General features: G+C 35.2%; 1 long non-coding RNA gene across 1 annotated transcript; it reads left to right on the top strand.

The window, feature by feature from the left end:
• The first annotated feature begins 544 nt into the window (after positions 1 to 544).
• On the top strand, positions 545 to 10002 carry LOC140683867 (uncharacterized). The gene is made up of 5 exons (XR_012055439.1): positions 545 to 604; positions 3886 to 4008; positions 4362 to 4404; positions 5548 to 5657; positions 9320 to 10002. It is a non-coding gene; the product is annotated as an uncharacterized lncRNA (long non-coding RNA).
• Positions 10003 to 10079: the final 77 nt, after the last annotated feature.

The raw sequence follows: 10079 nt of genomic DNA, 5'->3' as shown, positions 1-10079 counted from the left end.
TGATTGTGTAGGGTTACTAATTATTAGAAAAGGAAAAACATAATATAGTCAATGCAGATGTTTTTCTCTCTGAAGTTGCACAGTTTTCAGAAATCCATTATTAATTAACAAGACTAAATCAAAACAAATTCACTCTGAATGCAGGAGAAGTAGCGTTAAAAAGGGCCCATGCATGTAATAGCACATTACTGGAAGCAGAAAGTATTTGATGCTTCAGATTTCCCTATTTATAGATATAGACTTAATGGTGACAGCTCAAAAGACAGTATGTGTGGGAACTACCTGTAAATATATAGACTCTGGAATCTCAGTGGTTACTAATTGGGAATAACACTGTTGAAACAGGAAGAGAAGAGGGTGAGAGACAGGCTGTTTATTCAAAAACAGTACAGGAAATATTTGGTGTCAGCAGATAATTAATTGCATGGTCCAGTCTTTCTCATTGTTACTGTACAAATGGAAAATAAACTAAAGAGAGTATTTATTTATTATTCAATTTTTGTAATAAATTGCATGTATTTATTCTGAATAATTATACATATATGCAGATCTCCCTCATCCTTACTGGAAAACTGGAATCAGGATTTCTTGATGCATGACTAAGGTAAGGAAATAGTTTATAAAGTAATTAATGGAATGCAAAAGCTAATAAGAGGGAAGTACTTTAATACACACTTAAGCTAGAATCTTCTCTATGAATAATTAAAATTATTTGAAGCTCATTTCTGGACTTTTAATAAAGTGTGTTTCAATAAGACTTGTTCCTGGTTTTAAACCTTACTACAATTAACTCTCTCTTTATAATTGTATTACTTTTTCTTGAAAGGCGGTTTAGGTAATGTTTATGTTTGTCTATGTTTTAAAAGTAAATTCTGCAAGAGGTATAACATTCCTAAGTTTTGTCCCTAATGTAAAAATTATTAATTTAGAGCATCACATGTAAGAGTTGAGTTATTTATAAAGCTAAATTATATTCCATGGATTTGTGTCTGTATAACTTGCATTCTCCTGCATCCTAAACTCCTTGCCTTTAAAATAATGTTTCATGGAAGTGTATGTCACTAAGAAAAAATTTCAGACTTATGTCAGAAAAGATTTTAGGGCAGGGATTTAAGTTTTCAAACTTTAGAATATAAGTCAAACTTTAATTAAAGTAGGGGAGGAAGAAACTTCCCCACTTGATAACTCATTACGAGGGTGTATAGCACAATTTCCTCACACCTTTCAGCAAAGGCTTTTAGTGATTGATACTGAAGGGACCACTGGTCTCATGTAGCATAGTCAGTCTTAAGTTAGAGAAAGAGGAATGTAAGAGAAATTCCCATAGTATAAAGGACAATAAGAACTAAATGTAGAATTGCTAATGCAAATTCTGACTCTGAAAATACTAACATGGAAAAACTGGCTAATAAGGCAAAATGTCCCTTCTGGATAGGAATTGCAGAGAAGGCAACATCTGGACATAGGTGGGTAGTGCAGTTTTGCTTAGTGGAAAAGATGAGTTAGGACAAAAATGAAATGACGGAATTTAGAGTGGAGCACTCCCTGCCCCTTCTGCACTTTACAAGTAGACTAGTAGACAGTTGACTGTCTAAGTCACAGAAGTGTCACTACTGATGTATAAGAAAAATAATAGCACCAGTAAAAAAACTGGACAGTTTTAGAAATTTAAAAAGTCAGTGAAACAAAATGGTACAACATTTCGTGTGTTGAAAAAAGAGAGAAAGTCCTGCGAAAGTATTTGTAGTGTCAAAGACCACAGTCAACTGTAACTTTGGATTCTTTAAGTAGCTTGAAATTGCTTAAGTATTAGGGATCATAGAAACTAATAGTAATTATCAAAAAGGAGGTAATATAACTAGATCTATCAAAAGAGAAGTAATGAAATAATTTAAACATCAAGTTGCAAATAGTTACAGAAGATAGAAGGCTTTGCTCTGAGGAAATTGAAGTAGCTGGTAAAACTGTGACATTTATCACTTTTAAGCAGCTTCAGTGTTGAATGATGACCAAACCCTGTCAGTTTTTTTGAGTAGTGATGATCCCACGAAGCTCAGGGAATAGGAAAAGAGTTTCTGATGAATCAGGCTGACTTTTGCTACACGGGGAACAGATTGTTTCCCTGTTCAGCCTCTCTGAGGTCTGGAAGCCATACGTCAGTGGAAAAAGCCTTGGCTGATTTCTCTAATTTCCCAGGATTAGTGGGATTTTAAGCTAAAATTATGATCTTCTGTAACTTCCATTAGTGTACCAGAAAACATAGTTCAAAAGTAAAACAATTCTTTTATTGAGTTAAAATTTTATCTACTTACTTGCATGTTTAACTTGCATCAACCAGTTATATTAGTGTTCCAAAACTTGATGAAATACTATAAAATAATACAGAAAGAAATATTAGAATATTGCTTTTTCTGAGACAGCTTAGTAATTTACTGACCATGGACAATTAAGAAAGACAAAGGACAGCCATGAAACCAGTGCAGATTAGTCACAGCTAATCTATTCTTGTAACCCAACAGAGCTTTTCAGTTTCAGAGAAAGAGAAATTTTACTTGTGTTCAAGACTAGTTCAAAACAAATTGAAAATTCAGGGAATTGTCATTGAACATACTTCAAATTTCCTAACTTGCAAGAAATTGAAGTGTTTTTTAAACAAGAATTGTGGAAATGCACAAAATATATTTATTTCTAGAAAATATAGCTGGTTTTATCAGTGTTTCTAATATTTTATTCTTCCATCCCACTAGACAAAAATAAACTGATTTTTCTAGGTGTTTTGGCAGAGGGTAAAAGTGATTGTTTTGAATTACATGAGAAGTACATTTTGTCCATTAGCCTGTTTCTGACAATGGCCAGTAAATTAGTGCAAGAAAATGCCCAGTAGAGAATATTTTCTATTTTCTAATGATTTAGTCTTTAGAGATTTCTTTTCATAGGCTTTGCCACATCATTGTATTTTAGCGTCCTTCACTAAATTTCATTAAATTTGTCCAGTTGCATTTGATTCTATTTACACTTGTGGCCTGATGCAGCAATGATTTAGGTAAAATAACTAATGTAATAATTGATTATTTGAAAAAAAAATTCCTGGTAAAGTGCTTATTTTAAATGGATCACCTAATAATGTAATTTGATATTCCCTAGTTCTCCTGTTGTGAGACAGTGGAAATTTTTACTTGAGAACATAAAGAGGGAACAAATTTTCTTGTACCATGATTTTACAGTGCTGAAGGGTCCCAAATCTAGTCAATTTACCTGTCTAGAGAATGGCACATGTATTTGTGTTCATTCCTTGTCATCTTCAGTACACTTCTTTGTATTTTTTGAAGATTTGCTATATTTTTATGAACAGCATCCAGTCTTAAATAAATGGTTGCTACGTCAATGACTTATATTACCCTCTGTTATTTACAGAAAAAAATCTAAATAGTTTACCTGTATTTTTTTATTTTGCTACATATTGAGCTAGTACTTACTGTCCATTATGTGCCCATAGTAGCCTTCCTTAAACTTGACATTATTATCCGTTGTGATATTTTTTCAATTGCACTTTCTGTCTATATTTGATTTTATATTCATTGAAAGTAAATTTTTCTTTCCCGATCTTGTAATCATGAAATATTTCTGTGACCAAATGATTAATTTTTGTGGTGCCAAAATATTTTTTGAAAGTCATTTATGAGGCAGTTGAACTGCACAGAATCCTGTGGATGTCCACTAACAAATGTCCTCCATTTCAAATTATTTTTAATCCATTTTCCTGTTTAAAATTTTGTTATTTTAATTACATGGCCTTTTATCTTATTCTGAAGAAGATTGCTTTAAAAATTACTGGCATGGATTCCCTTACAAAAAATGTATTTTATTAAATTAATGTATTTCCAGACAATTTACCTGGCCCAGACAACTGTTTCTACTTCTGCTCTAACTGAGCACAGACACATTTGATTAAAAGGTTGGACAAGCCATATGCAGCTTTACTTTCCAGTCAGCGCTCATCTTGCTCAGGTAAACTTTTACTTCTGCCCAAGATCTTTGGAAAGATAATGGCTGGCTTCTAAGTTAGAGGATCAGACCTTACATTTGGTTTGAGTTGGGAGTAGCATGTCAGTTTGGTTGCCATTTGTTTGGCTGATGCTTTAGCAAGAATAATGAAATATGTGGGAATTTGATGCCTCAAAATTGGAAATCTGTATCTCAGTAAGGGTGTTGAATAGCACTGAGTTGTCCCTGAAGCTCTCTATCATAAGTATCTTCTTTATATGCAATTCAACAGTCTTTATTATGAAACAAAAAGTAATATCAAATTATTTATTTAACTGCATCATTTGATTACTGTTTCTCCACTCCTGTATTACTAGGAATCAGCCTTGGAAGATTATTCATTCAATTCTCATTACTGAGGTGGGTTTTTAGAAAAGTGTGTTTAGCAAAAGTCCATTGCCCCAAGAAGTTTTTTTTGTAAATATTGTAAATATTTCCTGCAGTAGCTTAATGAAATCTGAATAACCCTAGTTTAAACAAGAGGGGTAACAACATTGACGCCTACTAGTGTACACATATGGGTATCTTTTTAAAACGGACAGTTAACAGTTTTAACAGTTCTAAAAGTACTGTTACTTAAGATGAAACCTTTTCTGCTCTAAATGGCAAAATGACTGAAATTACATTTAATAGACACAAACATATATACACAATAGAAATTTAGTGAAATTAAACACAAATAACTTTGTTCTGTAGTTTGCTCTGTTTTGTTGCTCTGTATTAGTACTGATGAATTATAGTTTCTGCCTTCTTCACAATCCCTTCACACAGAGAGCTTTGCTGCTGAACAAAAGATGACCATGAATGCTTGAGTCAAGCAGGCTTCCCTCTTGTTAAAAACAGAAACTAAAGGAAATTATATCGTAGAATTTGCAAGTATAAAATTGCTAAGTGAATAAATGTTTCCCATTCTGAAAAAAATTAATTCAAAGGCATTTTGTAGTGAAATCAATAGTTATGGCATTTGAAAAAAAAGGATTTCTGATCCCTACATTTGCATGAGTTCCCTCTCAAATAGAAAATCTCCCATGTATGATGTGTTTCAAGGCATTTTTTGTGTTAGGTTTTTTTTTTACCTCTCAATTCTATTGTGGCTGCAGACTTGCAAGCCAAATGGGACACTTACAGTCATTTTTATAATATGAAACTAATAATTTTATGTCCTATTGTATGTGAAATGTTTGAACTAAATGTCTGATATTTGAACTAATAAATCTTATGATCTCTGCCGCGACCCTGTCAGGTGATTAATGTACATTTTGGACTAACAAAGTCAAATAAGAAATTTTCTTTGGTTGGGACACCTGTCCCAGAACACATACCCAATGGCATAGTATTTCTGGAGCTCATCCTATTCATTGTCATGCCCATAAAGAAAGCTTTTTTCAAATTCCACAGGTCTCACGTCTGGCAGTAATAACGTAATATATAATGCAGAGAGAGAGTAGAAAGAAAATCTGTTTCTGTTTTTGCATGCTCTTCTAATGTAAGTCTTTCAAATAGTGCAAGATACACGGCTGTGCTCATTTCGGCATTTCTCATGTGCCTAGTGGTGCCTGGATGCTGTTTACCCCAAAGAAGATGAAGTTCATCTATTAAGAATAAGCTTTCTTGTAAGTTTTCTCAGGCTTTCTAGCTCTGATCAAAGGACTACTACTCCAAAATTGTTTATGCATTCCTGAATCCCATCCTAATAATAAAAAATATTGTAAACCAAATTTATCTGCTTGCTTCAAATTAGGGCATTCAGGCTAGCTTTAGTTTGGAACTTCAAGTGCTATTTCAGGTTAATTCTAGTAGTATCTGAAATAATTTACATATGATATATTTATTAAGAGTCTCACTTTCAGATAACCTATTGGGTATGTTTTTCTTCCCCAGCTTAAAGATGGGAGGTTTTAAAAAAATAGAGATTACTCTTCCTTGAAACAGGTCTGAGATGTGGCACTGTACACACGCTCTACTCTTTCCATTTACAAATTTCTTCTTATTTCAAAGATCTAAAATAGTAACAATACATTTCTATTTTCTTCCTATGACTTTCTATTGCTCTTCTTTTCCTTCTTCTTTCCCTTTTTTATTTCCTTTTTCTCTCTTTTTTTCTTCCTTCCTATTTTCTTTCTTTTTCCTTTTTTTTTTTTTTTTTTTTAATTTACACTGGGCCTTGATTTGTCACAGGTTACAGTATTGCATAGACCTCAATCTGTACGTCCTTCTGGGCTCTTTTTACTGTGCAGTTACCTTTGTGTATGAGACATGGGACTCAAAATAGTAGATGGTGGCCTGAAATCCTGTTCCTAGATCACTGTGAAATATAGTGTCAGTCCACAGAGCTGAAGTTTATATCATGGTTTAAACATCTCAAAGGTAGTAGCATATCCCTAATTTTTGTACATTCCTAATGTTCTGGAAATCTGTGGAATTCCCTGCATGTGAATATATAATGTAAATATATAAATCATGGCAGCATCAGGTGCTAGAAATCACATTTCTTGTTTCAGGTCCAAGGGCTCTAAAACAGCTTGTCCTGTAGAAGTGAACTTCTGCAGTGCCAACTTCACTGGTGAAAGCAATCAGTGAAACATAACATAGGGGAGATTTGCTTTGTTGATAAACTCACAGGGGCCGAGTATAAACTCTTCCTCTTAGTCTGTGCCTAATTTACTATCCAATTAAGAAATTGTCTAGGTACAGAAAGGCAAAAAGTAATTTCTGGTCCATGATTTGATGCAGGTTGAAACACATGTTGTATGCCTGAAATAAAGTTGGTATTGTATCAATTAATGTCACTCATTCTGATATGGGACTGTTTCCAAAGACAAAGAAACATTTATGTGAGAAAATCTAGGTAATCGAGTTCCAGTAGGCATGCAGTGAATATAATTTGATTTTCTGCCACTTAAATTTACATTCTGGACCTTTAGGGGTCCAGAACCAGAAAGGGAGAGGATCATGACCCTAGCTTTTAGTGAGGATTCCTGGTTAACTGAACATAGTATAAATGCAGAGGAGTCTAGCAAAACCAAAGTACAATATATAATAGTTTTCTTCCACAAAACTAGGCATGGTTTAAATGTGAATTTGTTAAAACAGAAATAAACAAGCTAGGATATTCCTTTGTTTGCTTCTTTAAATGTAGATGCATCATTTTCTCATACAAGGAGCCACTGAGTCAATGTGCTGTGACTATAATGCACTGCGTGTACAGATGTCTGCATCTCAATAATGAGCCTACGCTCTTCCAAATATGTTGAAATCAAATTACACTCTTAGGGTGTATTTCTTCTTTTGAGACTGATACCTAAAATTTGTCAGATGAACTATCCTGGACATCTGCCTATTTCTTTAATTTGAATATAAAGAGATGACCAGCTCCTATCTGAAGGTCTGTATTTTTAGCAACTAAAGTAGGGGCAATGAATTCTGCTCATTGTGACTGACAGGATAATTCTTTGGAAGGTTCAGGGAGAAAAAGCTACAGCTGCAGTGTCTCTTAACTACCTACTGTGTTTATCTGCCCACTCAGAAATTGCTCAGAAGGTAGGTGAAGTGTGATGTATTGTTTGTTTTTTCTGTTTTGACTTTAGGGAAAAGAGAGCAGCTAGAGAAATAATGAAAAAGCTGTGTTTGCAGAGTAGCCCACAGCTGTAAAATAAGGTATATTTGCCTCTAGCTAGGGTAACTTTAGACTGTTGGGTTTTACTTTACTTATTTTTTTTTAGGGGTGCAATTTACTACAATTTGCTATTCTTACATAACCTGTATGAATATGCTGGTTCACACTATCTCATCCTTTGTCTTTCTCTTCAATCCCTTCCATCTCTTGCTTTCTTTGCTAATGTATAAAACACCTGCACACCTCCTGACTAACTTTCTCTTAGAGACTCCAGTGTTTGGTTAAGTCACGGGAGACGTGGGGATTTGTGCAGTCCTCTCGCTTTCGCGCTGCGGAAGTGATGACAGAATAGTCCCGACAGTCACTAGAGAAACTGACACATCACACCCAATTATGCGGCCTCCCTGGCCCCTCACGCCATTCTTCCCTGAAATATAAGCTTTCTGTCTCACACTCTATTTTTTTAAAGAAATTTGTTATGTAAAAGAAAAGGGAAAATGGTGTGTGGGAGGGGAAGGAGTTAGTGTATCATTCTAAAGAAAGCTATTATAGAGTAAGTCTTCAGGGGTATTCAATATATCAGCTTAAACATATTTTAAACACTTGGAAATATTATTTTTAGAATTCACACAGGAAAAATGACCAAATTTAAACTGATGATAATAGAGGAGTCAAGCCTTGTCATTTACTGTGACACTGTCCATCAACTCTTGTGAGCTAGTGGGAGTTATTTGTCAGTAACAATAAAGTACAAATGCATTCACTAATCTGTATCTTCTGGGGATCCCCCACAGTGTTCAGCCAGCTGTAGAAAAAGCAGACGATTTTTCATGTTAGTACCACATATGGCAAAAAATGCAGTCATGATTTTCTTTCCTCATCCCTAGAATGATCTATCCCTTGAAAGTGAAACTGCATAAGTGCCAAAGTTTCCTTCCTTCTCCTTGTACAACAACAGCTGATGCAGTAGAAGAACAAAACTGTCTTTCAGACATTTGACTGTATTTGTAAGAAGAGGAATAATTAGAAATAAAAAACATATTGCAGTGATAAATAGGTGCATTTGAGCTAAAATTGTATTCCAGATTATAGACAAGGAATAGATAACATTTTAGAAAGTTGCCTAAAAAGGTGTTCCTTCCTCTGAACTTGCATGAAAAATTTTATATCACAAAATCTACTGCAAATGGAGGCTTTTAAAGTGCACAAATAACTGTGGTTTGGTTTTTCTTGCTTCTTGTTGTTTTTCCATCTTTAAATTTTGACAGCTGTTCTATGACAGCAGAAATGTAACATTAATGTGGTGATTATTGAGCAATAATTATAATACAAATGATACCCATATCTTTTCTGTGAATTGCGAAATAAAAACTTCAGAAGTTGTCAAGCAGCAAACTTTTCTGCTACTCTTTCCAGACTGAGAACAAAAGCATTCAAAACACAGGATCATGAAACTGGAAAAAAGCTAAGTCCAATAATATGGGAAATAAGTGGTTGCAATCACCACATGAGAAAATAAACTCATCTGAAATGAGTACAAACTCTTCATAAGAAGAAAAAATGAATTTCCCTACCTTCTGAACTATTTCAGCAGAAGAGCTTCTAAAGGAGAGATAGGTACAAAAGTTAACAGTGTGCATGTTTTTTGATTGTCTGCAGCTACAGAAGTTAGAAAGTCTGGAACACTGGTGAACCAACCTCCCAGGAGGGCTTGTGAGACGTCCCTCATCCCCTCTCCTGGGCTTGACCACGGTCTGGGGACAGTGTCCACCATCTCATCCTGGCTCCTGTGGCACTACAATGGAAGTTCATGCTGTCTAAGCACCCTTGTGTCCTGAGGAACTAACGGGTCTTTTCCCCTCTTCTACTTTTGTACATCTGCGAAAGGGAGAAGCAGATTCACGCCACTTCAGTGAGCAAAGTGAAATTAAGTAGAGTACCATCTTCCTCTTGGCTTCAGCTCTTTGACAGTGCCACAAACCTTTGCATCCTACTCCAATGACTGCAGCACGCATTGTTACTACTCTCTCCACCCTTGATTGTCTTTCCCCATGTTTGAAACTTTGACATGTTGAAAGAGCTGATGAGCACATTTACATTCCCCTTGGCACTCAGGCAGGCAAGGTGGCACTGTACAATACAAGAGGTGTCCTGTGTTTGTTGCTGTCTTCCTAAGCAGGTATTTTCATGTATCTGAAATGCCAGGGGCAAAGTCAGGATTTGTGCAGAGTCAGGGAACCCTGCAGACACAGATACTGCTAGCACAGATGAATTCCAAGCTCCTGAACCGTGTTGGGCTTGGTATTGAACAAATTCATTGCACATGAACAGCCAGCTCCTCTCTTCTTCAGAGATGACTGTCCCAAGTGGGAGGTCATTCATACCTGAACAGAGAGGTTGCAAATTTAGTGTAGACGCT

The sequence above is a fragment of the Taeniopygia guttata genome, chromosome 4 (assembly GCF_048771995.1).
Source record: "Taeniopygia guttata chromosome 4, bTaeGut7.mat, whole genome shotgun sequence".
Taxonomy (NCBI): domain Eukaryota; kingdom Metazoa; phylum Chordata; class Aves; order Passeriformes; family Estrildidae; genus Taeniopygia; species Taeniopygia guttata.
This window is presented reverse-complemented; position numbering and strand designations above follow the sequence as displayed.